The sequence below is a fragment of the Trichosurus vulpecula genome, chromosome 1, assembly GCF_011100635.1.
Source record: "Trichosurus vulpecula isolate mTriVul1 chromosome 1, mTriVul1.pri, whole genome shotgun sequence".
NCBI lineage: Eukaryota > Metazoa > Chordata > Mammalia > Diprotodontia > Phalangeridae > Trichosurus > Trichosurus vulpecula.
In genome coordinates, this window is record NC_050573.1 from 367,508,059 (window position 1) to 367,528,309 (window position 20,251).

General features: G+C 37.5%; 1 pseudogene; it reads left to right on the top strand.

Annotated features, from left to right (window-relative positions):
• Positions 1-789: 789 nt before the first annotated feature.
• The window catches only part of LOC118838535, a 58,002-nt pseudogene continuing 38,540 nt past the window's right edge, over positions 790-20,251 (top strand).

The following is a 20,251-nucleotide window of genomic DNA, read 5'->3' on the forward strand; positions in this document are numbered from 1 at the left end:
GCTACGTCTTGTGTGATTCTAATTATGGCACTGCCATATTTAATTTTTTTCTTGTTGTTCTTAATATTTTATCCTTGAGCTGTGGGTTTTAGGATTTGACTGTAATATTCCTATGAATTTTCTTCATATGATCTTTTTCTCTTTTTTAAAATTTCTACTTCTATCCCCCCTCCCCTTGTTCTCACACTTCTGGATAATTTTCCTTAATTATTTCTTATATTATTATATCAAGGTTCTTTTTGTGATCATAGCTTTTAGGTTTAATTCTGATATTTTGTCTTCTTGATCTGTTCTCCAGATCAGCTATTTTTTTATCATATGTTTTACTTTATCTTCTATTTTTTTCATTTTTTATAGTTTGTTTATTATTTCTTGATGTCTTATAACTTTTCTGGCTTCAAGTTGCCTAATTCCAATTTTCAAGGTGTCATTTTCTTCCTTAAGATTCTGGATCTTCTTTTCTAATAGGGTGACTTTCTTTTCATAGTCTTCTTGTTTTTCTTGGAGTGTTCTTATTTTTTTAAGCTTCCCTTAATCTTTCTCAATTGATTGTTAAAGTCTTTTTTTAAAATTTTTCTACAAATTCTTTTTGGGCAGGTGATCATTTGATGTTACTCTTTGGGGTAGAGGAAGGTTTTTTTGCTTCAATATCCTCCTCCGAAGATGAACCTCCATCTTCTTTATTCCCATAACAGCTTTCTATGGTTAGATTCTTTCTCCTTCACCTGTGCATTTTTTTGTAGTGATAGCTTAATTTTTATGATCACTTCTTGTCCTGAGGCACGGGGGATGGTGCCTCACCCCAGATCTTCAGTTCTCCCCTGTAGCCTGGAAGCAAAGCCAAATCTCCAGCCTCCTGATAGTGCCCATGCCAGGGGTATCCGCCCCACTGCTTCTGCACTCACCAGGTGTGTACTCTTTCCTTCTCAACCCCACAGCTCTCTGCAGCACAGCTGGGTCTGATGTCCCTTGCCAGGAGAAGTTCCTTTGATCTTCCCTGCCTCAGATGCCCAACTCCCTTCTCTGTCACAGAGGTAAAAGCTCCTGTGGCTGGGGCCAAGGCAGCCTTCCAAACCAGCTAACGCCAGGGCTAACCCTTGTTGTTAAGAAGGACCCTAACCTGGAGGTGTTTACTTTTCTTAGGGACTAAATCTCATCCTGGGATTTTTCTTCTGATCTTTTCAGATTGTCCAGGAGGACCGCTATTGTGCCCCTATTCTTATTTGTTTTTACCCAAACTTTGTTAGCCCTGAGATGCTAGTTTATCTCTTTTGTGGGGAAAAATCTTGAGAGCTTGAAAGTTTCTGACCTACTCTGCCATCTTCCCAGAATCCTCTTCTTTAACTCCCACTCAAACTCTTTCAGATCTCTTTTATTTATTGTCTTCTCTTTTATAATGTAATCTCCTTGAGGGTAAGAACTATCTTTCCTTCTGTTTATATTTGTATTTCATGGTTTGTAAAGCTTCTGGCACATAATGAGTGCTTAATAAATGCTTATTGACTTAACTTTAGTATTAAGATCAATTGCAGTTCTTTATGGATCCCTCCAAACATCTACTCTCTAAAATACCATCAAAACTGCATATTTATGTACTTATTTCCATTGCTTCTGCATTGCAGCTGCTCCTGAGAAGTGCTGTTTTTATACCTCATTAGCCCAGTTCTCCCCTACCTGATAATGTGCCAACCTGCTGTGTAGTATTAGCAATTAAGAACATGCCAGCATCTCTTTTCATACACACTCCACTCTACAACATCCAACTAAATTTCCATTGGACAGCCTTTTTTATCTTGGCCTATTATTTTTCTCTTTAAGCTTTATTGCTTACCTTTCCTCAGAGCAAATATTATCCAGATCCACAAGTCTTGTGGTTGTCCTGTTATGCCATTATAAAGATCAAATCCTATTCTCTGATGTATTTCTCCTTCTTACTCCATCAGTCCATTGCACCTTATAAGTCAGAATAACAGAACAAGGAAGTGCTAATAAAAGAAAAAAGAAAAAAATGTTTTGAAGATAAATCTCATAGACCTCACATTTTGCAGATATTGCTCTGAGGAAGTACATTGTCTAACTTGCTTAGGGTGGCTTATGGAATGTACACCAGGGTCTGTGAGGGAATTTCCATAACCTTCATGTAGGCTACTGAGACCACTGTGACTATACCAACTTGTATCAATATCCACCTAGGGTATACACCTTGGAGAGTACCCTAGCCTACACAACTTCTATTTAATAATATGCCATTTGTTTTAAGTTTGTCCTTTTTTCTAACCCCATATCTTTTATTTTATTTTATTAAAAAAATTAATACCTCAACCTCTCCCCATGAGGAATCCAAATCACCTCTATATGTAATGCTACACTGGAAACTGAGACACAAAAAAATGGCAGGCAATTGAAAAAAGGTGATAACTGAATTATATTTTCCTCTCTGATATGCTTTTGGTTTGGAGGATGGTTAAGAAGTCCTTCCTAAGCCCAAATCCCTAAAAGGAAAAAAAAAATAGAGTCTTACCTTTAACTACTGTGTGGGAAAATACTTTCCCTTCTAGTTTGTTTTTATCCCTCTCAATTTCTATAGTAGTGCTGGGCATAGAATCACATAATCGAAATAACTATAGTAAGAAAGTAACTCTGGGGCAGGTAGGTAAGGCAGTGAGTAGATCCCAGGCCCTGGAGTCAGGAGGACCTGAGTTCAAATCCAGCCTCAGACACTTGACATAGCTGTGTGACCTTGGGCAAGTCACTTAACCCCAATTGCCCTACCTTCTCCCCTCAAAAAAAAATAAAAGAAAGTAACTCAAAGGTCATTTAGTCAAATCCCCTTATTTTACAGAAAAGAAAACTGAGGTCCAAAGAGGTTAAGTCCATTGCCTCAGGTAAAAAATACAGTATGTGACAGAGGTAAGATTTGAACCTAGAGTCTCTGACTCTAAAACCGGTGCTTTTCCAATGGCACAATAATGTCACACAAAATGGATAGTGACTGTTTGTTAACTAACTGTCTTTTACTTCTACATGCTACCTATCTATGAACACCCTTCACCTCTATTAAGACTTCTAGGACTAATTCAATCCTCACTGATCTCTACCTTCTCTGGACTCTTATAGTATTTATAGTCTAAAACTTAGAATTTACTCTCTGGGTAGGAGCTTTGAGGTATTAGAAAGATCACTGAATTTGGAGTCAGAAGAATTGACTTCTGGTCCTTATTTTGTTATCCGCTAGCTGCTTGACCATGGGCAAATCATAGGATAAGAGGATTTAGAGCTAACATTAGAGTTTATCTAGTCCACCACAATACTTTTATAGATGAGGGGAGTGAAGCCCAGAGAGGTGAAGGGATTGCCCCAAATCACAGAGATGATAAATATTAAGAGCTGAGATTTGACCCCTGGTCTCCTGACTCAGATTCTAGTCCACTTTCAAATACAGTATTGTCACTTTGTTAAAGCTTTTTGGGTCACAGTGCATCATCTCTAAAATGAAGATATTGAATACTGTGACTTCAGAAGTCTTTTCCAGTTCTCTAAATTTGAGTCTTATATGTTGTCTAATTTTCTGGTACCTTAATATTATTTTCCCCTAAAGACAGTAATCTCTTGGAGGACAGGGATTTTGACTCTTTTTTGGTATTTCTCATGATATCTTGTGTAATTCTAGATACATAATACATGCTTAACAAATACTTTCAGTTTTGAATTGACCAATTGACTAAGGTCACCTTTATGATATAACTAAGGAGTGCAAGTTATAGATTCATAGTAAGCTTTTGTTTTTGTTTTGTTTTGTTTTTTAGATAATGGTCTCAGTGATAAGATATATAATTCTGATTATCACAGCCTTCACTTCCAGGAAGGAGAGGCATTTTAGATTTTACCTCTCTGCCAGGGTTTTCTGGTACCCTTTAAGAATTTCGAGGAATGTCTAGGTTCTTTGCCTTTGGTACCAGCCCCCCTCCACCATGGTATTCCCCAAATATATGGGGGGGTCCCTTGAACATTAGTTCTATCTAGACAATAACAGTCTGATAAGCTTTTATAAAGAAATATACATTTTAAAAGGTATAATCCTAATGATACAGACTTACTCCCCACCCCACCCCCATGCCACCTCCATTTCTCAGGAAGGGATCAGGTCCTTAGGCTAACTTTGTTTTTATATTTCACATCCCACTCCTAAGTCAAAAAAGCCTACATCTCTAGTCCCAGGAACCCTGTCTTTTCAGGCCTTCTTTGAGTCATCCTTCTCTCAAGGGTGAATGAATAGGATATCGTACAAACATGAATCCTGGCTCCAAGATCATCAAGTCTCTAATGTAGGGTTGGGAGCCCAAACCTGGAATGGAAGACAAAGAAACAAATAGCCCCAGGGCCCATTTCTTAGAGCAAGACACAAGAGGAAGCAGAGAAAGGAAGCCTTTCTCCCTCCTTTCACTAGTTCAGTTCATGGCATCCATGTTACAGTTGAACTAGGATCTTTATCTCCAGGATTCAGCAAGAAATAACCTAAGCCAGAAAGAGTAGCAGAAACATAGCAACCATCTCAGTCGTTCTAATTTTAAAGATGCAACCTATTGATGTTTTGGAGACAATTGATGAAGGCTATTGCCACCTACATGCTAGGGGACAAGAGTGTCTCCATCTTAGGACATCTGAGTATGAAAAGATCAAGAGCTTGAGGGTGCTCCATGTTCAGTGATCTAAGGAGGCTCCAAAGATAAGCCACCATTACATGATAAACTGATCTGTATTTATAAAAATGAAGTCTATTCTCCAATTGGTCAATGATTGAAGTATGTGAGCAGGGAGGAAGATCCAAGACAGCAGCTGGAAAGCAGGGACTTGCTTAAGCTCTCCCCCACATCCCTGCAAACACCTATAAAAATAGCTCTGAACAAATTCTAGAGCTGAGGAACCCACAAAATGGCAGAAGGAAACAGGTCTCCAGGCCAGGAGAGCCTGAATGGTCACCAGCAAGTATATATCACACTGTGCTGGAAGCAGAGCACAACCCAGCATAAGCCATGCCAGGACAGATCAGACCAGGAGTCAGCCAGCGGAACAGGCCCTAGGGCCATGAATCATTGAGCTGTAGCAGTTACCAGACTTCTCAACCCATAAACGCCAAAGAGCAGGTTAGTGGGAAACTGTGGGATGGGGTTGAGACCGGTCCTGCCACCAGCCCTGGGGATGGCAGAGGTGGTGCAGCAGTGATGGTAGCAGCAGCAGGAAGCTCCTGAGGCTGCTTCCAGAGCTCCAGTGTCAGCTGCTTCCTGAGTCCCTGGCTCACACAGTGGGAGGAATCTAGCAGCAGATCTGAGCGGGAGTGCACGGAGTGCCTTGTGGGCACAAAGGAAGTTTCTCTTGCTGTGCCCTGCTCGGATCTGGACTGTGGTCTTGGTTGGCGGTTCTTGGGGGAGGAGGAGTGCTGCAGTAACAGACTCTAGGGTGATGATGAAGTAGAATTAGCTCTGAAAACAGCAGTGCTTGGACCCTAAAGCTTGGGACAAAGTACTTTACTATACAAGCAGTCATACACTGACAAAAAGCTCAAGGGTCAAGTAGTTGGCTGTGAACATGAACAGGCAGCAAAAATGAACTCAGACTCAAATGCAGACTCAAACTCAAACTCTAGATCCCCTTTTTAGTGACAAAAAGGATCAAAACATAGATCCAGGAGTAGTTGACAAAGTCAAAGAGCCTACATGAAAACCAACCAAGTAAAATATGAATTGGTCTCAGGCCATGGAAGAGCTCAAAAAGGATTTGGAAAAGCAAGTAAGAGGAACAGAGGAAAAATTGGGATGAGAAATGAGAGAGATGGAAGAAAAGCATGAAAAACAAGTCAATGACTTGCTAAAGAAGACTCAAAAAAATACTGAAGAAAATAATGCCTTAAAAAAATAGACTAACCCAAATGTCAAAAGAGCTGCAAAAAGCCAATGAGAAGAATGCCTTGAAAGGCAGAATTAGAGAAATGGAAAAGGAGGTCCAAAAGACCACTGAAGAAAATACCAACTTAAAAATCAGATTGGAGCAAATGGAAGCTCGTGACTTTAGGAGAAATCAAGGTATTATAACACAGAAAAAAGGAATGAAAAAAAATGGAAGACTGTGAAATATCTCATTGGAAAAACCACTGACCTGGAGAATAGTTTCAGAAGAGATAATTTAAAAATTATTGGACTGCCTGAAAGCCATGATTAAAAAAAGAGCCTAGACATCATCTTTCATGAAATTATCAGGGAAAACTGCTCTGATATTCTAGAACCAGAGGGTAAAATAGAAATTGAAAGAATCCACTGATTGCCTACTGAAAAAGATCCCAAAAAGAAAACTCCTAGGAATATTGTTGCCAAATTCCAGAGCTCCCAGATCAAGAAGAAAACACTGTAAGCAGCCAGAAAAAACAATTTGAATATTGTGGAAATGCAATCAGAATAACACAAGATCTAGCAGCTTCTACATTAAGGGATCAAACGGCTTGGAATACGATCTTCTGGAGGTCAAAGGAGTTAAGATTAAAACCCAGAATTGCCTGCCCAGCAAAACTGTGTATAATGGTCCAAGGAAAAATATGGATTTTCATCAAAATAGAGGACTTTCAAGCTTTCTGGATGAAAAGACCAGAGCTGAATAGCAAATTTGACTTTCAAATACAAGAATCAAGAGAAGCATGAAAACGTAAACAAAAAAGAGAATTCCTACGGGATTTACTAAAGTTGAACTGTTTTGTTTATATTCCTACATGGAAATATGATGTGTGTAATTCATGAGACCTTTCTCAGTATTAGGGTAGTGGAAGGTAACATACATATATATATATATATATATATATATATATATATATATATGTATATATATATATATATATATATATATATATATAGACAGAGGGGACAGGGTGAGTTGAATATGAAGGGATGGTATCTAAAAATAATTAAATAAATTTAAGTGGGAGAGAGGAATATACTGAGAGAGCGAAAAAGGGAGAGATAGAATTACGTAAATTATCTCACATAAAAGTGGCAAGAAAACACAGTTCTGTGGGAAGGGAAGAGAGGGCAGGTGAGGGGGAATGAGTAAATCTTGCTCTCATCCGATTTAATTTGAGGAATGAATAACATACACACTCATTTGAGTACCTTACTCCACAGGAAAGTAAGGGGAAGGGGATAAAAAGGAGGGATGATAGAAGAGAGGGTAGACAGGGGGAGGAGGTAATCAAAATCAAACACTTTTGAAAAGCGACAGGGCAAGGGAGAAAACTGAATAAAGAGGGACAGGATAGGATGGAAGGAAATAGTTAGCCTTTCACAACATGAGTATTGTGGAAGTGTTTTACTTAATGATACATGTGTTGCCTATGTTGAATTGCTTGCCTTCCTAGGGAGGGTAGGTGGGAAGGGAAGAGTGAAGAGAATTTGGATCGCAAAGTTTTAAAAGCAGATGTTAAAAAGAAAGTTGTTTTGCATGCAGCTGGGAAACAGGACATATAGGGAATGGGGCACAGAAATCTATCCTGCGCTACAAGAAAGAAAAGGGAAAGGCGATGGGTGGGGGAGTGGGGTGACAGAAGGGAGGGCTGACTGGGGAAAGAGGCAATCAGAATATATGCCATCTTGGAGTGGGCGGGAGGGTAGAAGTGGGGAGAAAATTTGTAACTTGTGGAAATCAGTGTTGGAAACTAAAATATTAAATAAAAATGATAAAATATTAAATAAAAATTCAAAAAAAATACATTACATGAACAGGCATTTCTTGAGGAAAGAAACCTGGACTTCCAATAGCCATATATCAAAAAAATCTTCCATATCACTTATAATAATAGAATTTAAAATTAGAACAACTCTGAACTTCTTTTTCCCACCCATTAGATCAGAAATTGTTGAAAACAAAAGACAAATGACAAATGTTAGAGGGGATGCAAGTAAACACGAATAGACTGTTGACAAAGTTTTGCATTGGTAGAGCCACCTGGAAAGCAGTTTGGAACTATGCGCAATGATTCCATTACTTATCCTAATCTTAGAGAAATCAGGAAAAGAAAGAAAGAACAAATTTGTATGTAAATATTTATAGCAATTCTTATGTTTGTGGCAAAGAATAGAAACTAAGAAGGTATATGATAATAGTGAAATGGCTCAACAAATTATGGTATGTAAATGAAAAGGAATATTATTCTGTATAATAAATTATTAAATGGATGGCTTCAGAGGAACTTTGGAAAGACTTGAATATGGAGTGAAATGAGGAGAGCAAAGGAAACAATGTATAAAATAACATCAATGCTGAAAAATGAGTCAACATTCAAAGGCTTAAGAATTTTCCTCAACATATTCACCAGTAATGATTCAAAGGAGTGATGATGAAGAATGTTATCCACCTCCTTACAGAGAGGTGATGGAATAAATATGAAGAATGTGACACATTTTCATATGTGGTCAACGTGAAAATTTGCCTTTTTTTGGCCTTATTTTATAAGGTTTTTTGTTTTTTTTTCTATGTGGGGAGGTTGGAAGCTAGAGAAAATGAATGCTTGTTAAATTTGATTGTGTGTGTGTGTGTGTGTGTGTGTGTGTGTGTGTGTGTGCCTTAACAGCGTTACACCAGTCTTTGGGAATAACCTTAACAATTTATTTTTCCATTTAAATCCTGTTCAGTTATAGTCACATAGATGTGTCTTTCGCAAGTGGAATGAGGTATTTTAAGTCCCTCTATATCTGGAATAACATTTAGGTTCAACATTCAGAAAGCAAGAAAAAAAAATGATATTCAATCACAAAGATTAAAATTAAAGTTAGAAACAGGCCTCCCTACCATTTGTGGCATGTCTTTCCCTGTATACAGTCCAATCCTTCTGGGCAGAAACAATATAGCACTATGAACTTATGTTACCTTAAAGAAAATCTTTCAGGCAGCTTTCCATTCTTCTGTTGTACAAAAACTTCAAAAGCACCAAGTAACATTCCATTCACAAATTGGATGAGATGTGAAATTACAGTGTTGGCAGCTGAGTCACCAGAGGTTGCTCTACTTGTCTCAGTCAATATAAACCACTACTCTCTCACTGGCATCCTGGTTCCTGAGCTCAAAATCTATGGGAGAATGAAAGCCCAAAGCCCAGCAAAAATAATTTTTTTTTGAAAAATGAAGTCTTTATCAGAGAAACTCACTGTAAATTGTTTTTTGTCACAGTGATGATTATCAACTATGTATTTCCATCCATCCTATTTTCTCCCATTTATCCTAGTATCTCTGTCTCTCTCTGTCTCTCTGTCTCTCTCTCTCTCTCTCTCTCTCTCTCTTTCCTTTTACCCTGTCCATTCTCAAAAGTGTTTTGCTTCTGAGTTTTACCTTTCCTAAACTGCCCTCCTATCTATCAGCTCCACCCCCATTCTCTTATCCTGTTCCCTTCCTGCTTTCCTGTACTGAGTATGTATATTATTCCTTCTTTGAGCCAATTCTGAAGAGAGCAAGGTTTATGTGCTCCCCTTATTGCTTCCCTCATTTTTCCCTCCACTGTAAAATGTCTTTCAGGCCTCTTTTATAACACATAATTTATCCCATTCGGCCTCTTTCTTTCCTTTTCTCCCAATGCATTCTTCTTTCTCATCCCTTAATTTTGTTTTGTTTTTTGACAATCCTACCATCACATTCAACTCATACCTCTGCTTTCTGTCTATGTACACTCCTAACTGTCCTAATAATGAGGGTTTTTAGGAGTTACAAATATAGTTTTCCCACGTAGAAATATAAATACTTTAACCTTAAAGAATCCCTTATGATTTCTTTTTCCTATTTACATTTTTTGTGTTTCTTTTGCATCTTGCATTCAAAAGTAAAATTTTCTATTCAGTTCTAGTCTTTTCATCAGGAATATTTAAAAGTCTTCTATTTCTTTGAATATCCATTTTCCCCATGAAGGATTATACTAAGTTTTGCTGGGTAAGTAATTCTTGGTTTTAATCTTAGCTCTTTTGTCCTCCAGCCTATAATATTCCAAGCCTTCTGATCCCTTAATGTAGAAACTGCTAAATCTTGTGTGATCCTGACTATGGCTCCACAATACTTGAATTGTTTCTTTCTGGATTCTTGCAGTCTTTCCTCCTTGATCTGGAATTTGGCTATAATATTCCACGGAGTTTTCATTTTGGCATCTCTTTCAGGAGGTGATCAGGGCATACTTTTTTTAATTTTTATTTTTAGTTTACAACACACGGTTCTACATAATTTTGAGTTCCAGATTTTCTACCCTCCCTCCCCCCTCCCTTCCCCCTCCCTCCCCAAGATGGCATGGAATCTCATATAACTACCACATATAACTTTGCATTGAATTAATTTGTACACTAGTCAAGTTGTGGAGAAGAATTATGACCAATGGGATGAATCATGAGAAAAAAGAAACAAAACCAAAAAACAACAACAACAACAACCCACAAACAAAAACAAAAGAGAAGAAATAAAAGGGGGGAGAAAAAGGCGAGCATGAAGTGTGCCTCAATCTGCATTCATACTTCATAGTTCTTTCTCTGGATGTAGATAGCATTCTCCATCATGAGTCCTTTGGAGTTGTCTTTGTACCTTGTGTTGCTGAGAAGAGCGAAGTCTATCAAGGTTGGTCCTCACAGAATACATATATCTGTGGTAGTGTATAATGTTCTCCTGGCTCTGCTCCGCTCACTCAGCAACATGTAATGTAGGTATTTCCAGGTTGTTATGAAGTCCATATCATCCCCATTTCGTATGGCACAATAGTATTCCATCACCTTCATATACCACAGCTTGTTCAGCCATTCCCCAATTGATAGACATCCCTTTGATTTCCAATTCTTGCCTACCACAAAAAGAGCCACTATAAATACTTTTGTATATATGGGTCCTTTTCCCGCTTGTGTGATTTCTTTGGGATACAACCCTAGAAGTGGTATTGCTGAGTCAAAGGGTATGAACATTTTTATAGCTCTTTGGGCATAGTTCCAAATGCTCTCCAAAATGGCTGGATCATCTCACAACTCCACCAGCAATGTAACAATGTTCCAATTTTCCCACATCCTCTCCAGCATTTATCATTTTCCTGTTTTGTTATTTTAGCCAATCTGACAGGAGAGATGTGGTATCTAAGAGTTGTTTTGATTTGCAGTTCTCTAATCGGTAGTGATTTAGAGCATTTTTTCATATGCCTATAGATATCTTTAATTTCTTCCTCTGAAAACTGTCTGTTCATATCCTTTGACCATTTCTCAATTGGGGCATGCCTTATATTCCTATATATTTGGCTCAGTTCCCTGTATATTTTAGAAATGAGGCCTTTATCAGAGATATTAGTTGTAAAGATTTTCTCCCAATTTTCTGCTTCCCTCCTAATTTTTGTTGCATTGGCTTTTTTTTGTACAAAAACATTTCAATTTAACATAATCAAAATTATCCATTTTGCATTTTGTAATGCTCTCTATCTCTTGTTGGGTCATGAATTCTTTTCTTTTCCATAAATCTGATAAGTAAACTATTCCTTGCTCACCCAAATTACTTATAGTATCAGCCTTTACTCCTAAATCATGAACCCACTTTGACTTTATTTTGGTATATGGTGTAAGATATTGGTCTATGCCCAGTTTCTGCCCTACCATTTTCCAATTTTCCCAACAGTTTTTGTGAAATAGTGAATTATTAGCCCAGAAGCTGCCCTCTTTGGGATTATCAAAGAGTAGATTGCTACAGTTGTTGACTTCTCCATCTTGTGTTCCTATCCTATTCCACTGATCCACACCTCTGTTTCTTAGCCAGTACCAGGTAGTTTTGATGACTGCTGCTCTATAGTACAATTTAATATCTGGTATAGCTAGGCCACCTTCTCTAGCATTTCTTTTCATTAATGCCCTAGATATTCTAGATCTCTTCTTTTTCCAGATTAATTTTGTTATTATTTTGTCCAGCGCAGTAAAATAATTTTTTGGTAGTTCAATTGGTATGGCACTGAATAGATAGATTAATTTAGGTAAAATTGTCATTTTTATTATATTAGCTCAGCCTAACCATGAGCAACTGATATTTTTCCATTTATTTAGATCTGACTTTATTCGTGTGAAAAGTGTTTCATAGTTATGTTCATATAGGCCCTGGGTTTGTCTTGGCAGATAGACTCCCAAATATTTTATAATGTCTACAGTAACTTTGAATGGAATTTCTATTTCTATCTCTTGCTGTTGGGCTTTGTCAGTGATATATAGGAATGCTGAGGATTTATATGGGTTTATTTTATATCCTGCAAATTTGCTAAAGTTGTTTATTATTTCAAGTAGTTTTTTACTTGATTCTCTAGTATTCTCTAGATAAATCATCATATCATCTGCAAAAAGTGATAATTTAGTTTCTTCTTTTCCTATTCTAATTCCTTCAATTTCTTTTTCTTTTCTTATTGCTACAGCTAACGCTTCTAGTACCAAATTGAATAGCAGGGGTGATAATGGACATCCTTGTTTCACCCCTGATCTTATTGGGAATGAATCTAGCTTATCCCCATTACAAATAATGTTTGTTGATGGTTTTAGGTAGATGCTATTTATAATTTTAAGGAAGTTTCCATTTATTCCTATGCTTTCTAGTGTTTTTAATAGGAATGGGTGTTGTATTTTGTCAAAGGCTTTTTCTGTGTCTATTGAGATTATCATATTGTTTCTGCTAGTTTTGTTGTTGATATGTTCAATTATGCTAATAGTTTTCCTAATATTGAACCAGTCTTGCATTCCTGGAATAAATCCTACCTGGTCGTAGTGTATTATTCTCATGATAAGTTGCTGCAATCTTTTTGCTAATATTTTATTTAAAATTTTTGCATCAATATTCATTAGAGAAATTGGTCTATAATTTTCTTTCTCTGTTTTGACTCTACCTGGTTTGGGTATTAGTACCATATTTGTGTCATAAAAAGAATTTGGTAGGACTCCTTCTTCACCTATTTTCCCAAATAGTCTAAAAAGTATAGGAATTAGTTGTTTTTTGAATGTTTGATAGAATTCACATGTAAAACCATCTGGCCCTGGAGATTTTTTCCTAGAAAGTTCATTGATGGCATGCTCAATTTCTTTTTCTGAGATGGGGTTATTTAGAAATTTTACTTCCTTTTCTGTTAACCTGGGCAATTTACATTTTTGTAGATATTCATCCATATCTCTAAGGTTGTCAAATTTATGGGCATACAATTGGGCAAAATAATTCCTAATCATTGTTTTGATTTCCTCTTCATTAGAGGTGAACTCACCCTTTTCATTTTTGATACTGGTAATTTGTTTTTCTTCTTTCTTTTTTTTAATCAAATTGACCAAATGTTTATCGATTTTATTGTTTTCTTTTTTTCATAAAACCAGGTCTTTGTTTTATTTATTAATTCAATAGTTTTCTTGGTTTCAGTTTTATTAATCTGTCCTTTGATTTTCAGTATTTCTAATTTGGTATTTAACTGGGGATTTCCAGTTTGCTCTTTTTCTAGTTTTTCAGCTGTATATCCAGATCATTGATCTCCTTTTCCCTATTTTATTCATGTAAGCATTTAGGGATATAAAACTTCCCCTAAGAACTGCTTTTGCTGCATCCCATAAGTTTTGGTATGTTGTTTTATTACTGTCATTCTCTTGAATGAAGTTATTAATTGTTTCTCTGATTTGTTCTTTGGCCCACTCATTCTGTAGAATTAGATTATTTAGTTTCCAATTAATTTTTAACTTATTTTTCCATGGTTCTTTGTTTCAAATAATTCTTATTGCATCATGATCTAAAAAGTGTGCTTTGACTACTTCTGCCTTTCTGCACTGGAATGTGAGGTTTTTATGCCCTAGTACTTGGTCAATTTTTGAGTATGTGCTATGTACTGCTGAGAAGAAAGTGTATTCCTTTTTAAACCCATTCAGTTTTCTCCAGAGGTCTATCATATCTACCTTTTCTAAAATTCTGTTTACCTCCTTAACTTCTTTCTTATTTATTTTGAGGTTAGATTTGTCAAGTTCAGAAAGGGGGAGGTTGAGGTCTCCCATTATTATAGTTTTGCTGTCTGTTTCTTCCTGTAACTCCCTTAACCTCTCCTCTAAGAATTTGTATGCCATACCACTTGGTGTATATATGTTAAACAATGATATTGCTTCATTGTTTATGGTGCCTTTTAGCAGGATATAATGTCCTTCCTTATCTCTTTTAATTAAATCTATCTTTACTTTTGCTTTGTCTGAGATTAGGATTGCTACACCTGCTTTTTTTTAGTGTAGCTGAGGCACAATATATTTTCTCCAGCCTTTTACCTTTGCTCTGTGTGTATCCCCCTGTTTCAAGGGGGCTGTCTGTCCCAGCTTTCTTATTCTGGGGATTGTGAGTCTAGAATTATAGCTTTCAGTTTCTTAAGGTGTGGGGGTCTGGCTCCCTGATGTCTCTTTCCCTAGGGGTGGTGTCCAGCACTGTTGCTCTTCAGTGATGGTCTCAGCTGTTGCTTGAGCTGATGTCTGGCACTTCCCCTGGGGGAGCAAGATTACGTCTGGGCTCCTGGTGTTGACCCTTGCAGGCTCTGCCCCTCTGGGACTAATGAACTTCTACTACTTGACCACTGAAGCCCCACTTCTTTCTCCTCTGTTCCAGCATTCTCTTTTTTCTTCTGAGGAATTCTCTGAGTGAGGAGGAGAGGGATTAGAGCCGTTTACCTGGACATTATGTCTCCTGGAAGTTCAGGACGCTGTGTTTTATGACTTTGGGCTGCAAGCCTCAGGAGTTGGTGTTTCACAGCCGGTGGCATTGTGCTGCCTTTCCTCACTTCCACAGACTGCCATCCTGTGTTGGGAGGCCTGGGGATCTCTGCCAGTTTGGGGTGCCCAGCTTTTTCCCAGTCCGTCTCCCACCCAGTGCATTCTTTCAATTTCTATTTTGCTCTCTGGTTCTAGAATATCAGAATAGTTGTCCTTGAGAATTACTTGAAAGACGATGTCTAGGTTTTTTTTTTTTTAATTTTATCATGACTTTTAGGTAGTCCAGTGATTTTTAAATTATCTCTCCTGCATCTATTTTGAGATCAGTTGTTTTTCCAATGAGATATTTCAGGTTTTCTTTTGTTTTCATTGGTTTTATTTTGGTTATTTCTTGATGTGTCATAAAATCATTAACTTCCACTTGTCCAATTCTAACTTTTAAAGAATAATTGGGGCAGGGCAGAGCCAAGATGGTGGCATGAAAACAGGGATTCAATTGAGTTCTTCCCCAAATCCAAAAATGACTCTAAGCATTTTCTAGAGCTACAGAACCCACAGAATAACAGAGTGAAAAAAGTCTTTAGCCCAAGATGGCCTGGATGGTGTCTATGAAGGGTCTATTGCACCATGCTGGTTGCAAAGCGCAGCTTTTAGGCTGCGCCAAAAGAGACCAACATGGAGAAGGCCTCAGAGCACTGAATCACTGGAAGCTACGACAATTTCCAGGCTCCTCAACCCACAAATGTGAAAGACCATGTAGCAGGTCAGTGGGAAAACTGTTGGACTGAGGTGAGAGAAGGGTGAAGTCTGACCCCAGCTTCAGGGCAGTGGAAGTGACTGTAGTGCCCACAACAGCAGCAGCAGCAGCAGTAGCTGTTTCAGGAGCTCCAGGCTTACAGATGGTGGGGAAAATCAAGCAACTGATCAGAGCAGGATTGCAGGGATCTCTTTGCTGGCAGTGAGGCAGGATTCTCTTGCTTTGCCTTGCTTGGATCTGGGTCACAGTACTGATTGTAGGTCCGTGGTGGAGGAAGAGCACTGGTGTGGCTGAGCTCATGGTGGCTGTCGAAAGGGAGTCCTCCTGGTAGTTACACAGCAGAAAGGAGTGCTTGCACTCACAAACAAGGCCACAGGCCAGGAGAGGAGTATCATACCCCCTCAGGATAGAAGTAACTCTGAAAACAGCAGTACAAAACCCCTGAAGCTTGGACAAAACACTCTTCACACTGGAAGCAGTCATATCCTGACAAAGAGCTCAAAAGTCAAGTAATTGACTGGGAAAATGAGGAGACAGCATAAAAGGACTCAGACTATTGAATCTTACTTTGGTGACAAAGAAGATTAAAATATACAGCCAGAAGTAAACAAATTCAAAGATCCTACATCAAAAGCCTCCAAGAAAAATATGGATTGATCTCAGGTCATGGGAGAGCTCAAAAATGGTTTGGAAATTCAAGTAAGAGAGATAGAGGAAAAAATGGGAAGAGAAATGAGAGTGATGCAAGAAAATCATGAACAACGAGTCAACAGTGTGCTAAAGGAGCCACCCCAAAATATTGAAGAAAATAACAACTTAAAAATAGACTAACTCAAATGGCAAAAGAGGTCCAAAATCTAACTAAGAGAATAATGCCTTAAAAGAAGAACTGAACAAATGGAAAAGGAAGTCCAAAAGATCACTGAAGAAAAATAATGTCTTAAAAATTAGAATGGAGCAAGTGGAAGCTAGTGACTTTATGAGAAATCAAGATATTTTAAAACAGAAAAAAGGAATGAAAAAATGGAAGACAATGTGAAATATCTCATTGGAAAAACCACTGACCTGGAGAATAGATTCATAAGAGACAATTTAAAAATTATTGGACTACCTGAAAGCCATGATCAAAAAAATAAATTATGAAGGAAAACTTCCCTGATATTCTAGAACCAGAGGATAAAATAGAAATTGAAAGAATCCACTGTTCACCTCTTGAAAAAGATCCCAAAAAGGAAACACCTAGGTATGGTATAGCCAAATTCCAGAGTTCCCAGGTCAAGGAGAAACTATTATATGCAGCCAGAAAGAAACAAATCAAGTTTTTATGGAAAGACAATCAGGATAATACAAAATCTAACAGCTTCGACATTAAGTGATCTAAGGGCTTGAAATATGATATTCCAGAGGCCAAAGGAGGTAGGATTAAAACCAAGAATCACCTACCCAGGAAAACTGAGTATAATACTTCAGGGCAAAATATGGATTTTAAATCAAATAGTGAGCATTGAAGCATTCTTGATGAAAAGACCACAACTGAATAGAAATTTTGACTTTCAAATACAAGAATCAAGAGAAGCATAAAAAGGTAAACAGGATAAACAAGAGAGAGAAATGATAAGGGACTTACTAAAGTTGAACTGTTTACATTCCTACATGGAAAGATGATATTTGTAACTCATGTGACCTTTCTTAGTATTAGGGTAGCTGAAAGGAATATACATATAGATAGATAGATAGACAGACAGAGGGCACAGGGTGAGTTTAATATGAAGGGATGATAGCTAAAAAAACTAAGGGGTGAGAGAGGAATATATTGGGAGAAGGAGAAAAGGAGAGACAGAATGGAGTAAATTATCTCACATAAAAATGGCAAAAAAAATCTGTTATAATGGAAGGGAAGAGGGTGTAGGTAAAAGGGAATGAGTGAACCTTGATCTCACCAGATTTGGCTTAATGAGGGAATAATATACACACTCAATTGGGCATCTTACTCTACAGCAAAGTGGGGAGAAGTGGATAAAAGGGAGGGATGATAGGAGCGAGAGCAAATTGGGGAAGGAGGTAGTCAAAACAAGCACTTTCGAAAAGGGACAAGGTCAAGGGAGAAAATTGAATGAAGTGGGGCAGGATAGGGTGGAGGGAAATATAGTTATTCTTTCACAACATGACTATTATGGAAGTGTTTTGCATAATGATGCATGTATAACCTATACTGAATTGCTTGCCTTCTCAAGGAGGGTAGGAGGGCAGGGAAGAAGGGAGATAATTTGGAATTCAAAGTTCCTAAAAACAAATGTTAAAAAAATTGTTTTTACATGAACTGGGAAATAAGACATACAGGGAATGGGGTATAGAAATCTATCTTGCTCTATAAGAAAGTAAGGGGAAAGGGATGGGAGTGGAGGGAATGAGGTGATACAAGGGAGGCCAGACTGGGGAAAGGGGCAGTGAGAATACATGCCATCTTTGGGTTGGGGGAATGGAGAGATGAGGAGAAAATTTGTAACTCAAAATCTTGTGGAAATGAATTTTGAAAACCAAAAATAAATTTTAAAATATCAGAAAAAAGAATTATTTTCTGCAGTGAGCTTTTGTACTCCCTTTTCCATTTGGCCAATTTTACTTTTCAAGGTACCTTTTTCCTTCATTGAATTTTTGTGCCTCTTTTACTATTTGGCCCAGTCTGTTTTTTAAGGTGCTATTTTTTGTGCCTCCTTTACCAAGCTGTTGACTTTTTTTTAAAGATTTTTTTTTGCATCACTCTCATTTCTCTGCCCATTTTTTTTCCCTTTACCTCTCTTACTCAATTTTTTTGGAGGGGGGAAGTTAGGGCAATTGGGATTAAGTAACTTTCCCAAGGTACACAGCTAGTACATGTGTCAAGTGTCTGAGGCCGGATTTGAACTCAGGTCTTCCTGACTTCAGGACTGGTGCTCTACTCACTGTGCCACCTAGCTGCCCATCTCTTGATTTTTAAAATCCTTTTTGAGCTCTTCCATAGCCTGAGACCAATTAATATTTTTCTTTAAGGCTTCGGATGTAGGAATTTTTACTTTGTTATCTTCTTCTGAGCAGTCTTCTTTATCACCATAGTAACTTTCTATGGTCAGGAAATTTTTCCTGTTGTTTCCTCATTTTCCAGTCTATTCTTTGACTTTTAACTCTATGCTAAAGTTGGGTTCTGATTCCCAAGTAGAGCAGGCACTGTCTCAAACTTCAGATATTTTGTGTAACTGTTTTCAGAGGTAATTGTGGGGACCTTGAATTTTTGGCTCTTCCAAAGTGGCATAATCTAGGGAGAGATATGTTTACTACTTTGCTGTACTGTGCACTGGTTTGTGAAAGACCACAAACACTGTTTTTTTTTTCAGTCCTGGAACTGTGAGCAGGGTCTCTGCTGCTGCTGGCCATAGATGTGCTAATGGTCCTCCTTATACTGAGACTAAGACCAAGGACTGCTACTCAAATCTGATTATAAGTAATGAAACAGAATCATGACCATGGTGCCAGAAAAGGGACTGCCTTAAATCTCCTTCTATCCTGTTGTCCCAATTCTCTTCCTGTCTGTAGGCTTAAAGGTATATAAACTGCTAATCCTGCCACTGATTCAGTCTCCCCAATGCCTGCTCCTGATTTTCTGTGGCCCAGTATGCACTGGCACGGTCTGTACTGGATTGTGTTCCTCTCTCCCCCTGGTGCAATAGAACTTTCCTGCCAACCTTGTAAGTTGTCTTGGGTTAGAAAATTGCTTCATTCTGTCTTTTTTGTGGGTCCTACCACTATAAAGTCATTAGAAGAAAAGTAGTAGTAGTAGTAGTAGTAGTAGTAGTAGTAGTAGTAGTAGTAGTAGTAGTGGTAGTAGTAGTAGTAAGAGTTATTATTTAAAGGTATTTGGAGGGGTTTGGGGAAGAGCTCAGGTGAGTCCCTGCCTTTACTCTGCCATCTTGTTTCTGCCTAGAAATAAGAACATTTCATTAATGATTATAGATCAAACAGATAGCACATTCCAGGTAGTCAATATTAAATCATTTAGTGAGAAAAGACTTTGGAGACACATTGCAAGGATACTTTTTAATCACTTGATAAAGAAATGTTTATCTGCTTGAACAACAATAACAAAAAAGACACACATACCATAATGGTCACACTATTTTAGAAAAACAAAAGCAAAAACTTTTTTTAGGTTGTAAAGTGACTGTGGGCAAGACATTTATCACTGACTAGGCTTGAGTGTTTTAATTAAAGTATATGTCTTTAACAATTGGTTTTAACACGTATCTTATTTCTTTTCATCTTAGCAGTGAAATAAACCATGAAAAAAAATAATTCTTAAAAGATGTCACCAAATAGTTGGATACAAACTAAAAGTCTCCCCTGACCTCCTAAAAGAATTGAGAATATAAGTCAATCTTTTACTTTAAAAAAACTGGAAAAATTTAGAATAATTATTTCAAACATATACTCTATGAATATCAGCACTGTATTAAACTTTATAAACCAGAAAGTGACACTGAATGAAGATAACACGGAGCCAGTTGGGTGTTATTATTTTAGGAAAGATACCTACAAAATAGCATGAAGGACAAAGAGTCCATTTGAGAAAGATTCTTTGTCCTTTATACTATTGGGCTATTTTTTTTTTTTTGCAGTTCGCCAGACTGATTTCATGAAATGTTAATGGAATGCCATGTCTCCACCAGATATATACACACACATACATATGTGTGTACACATGCATATACACACATATACATAAACA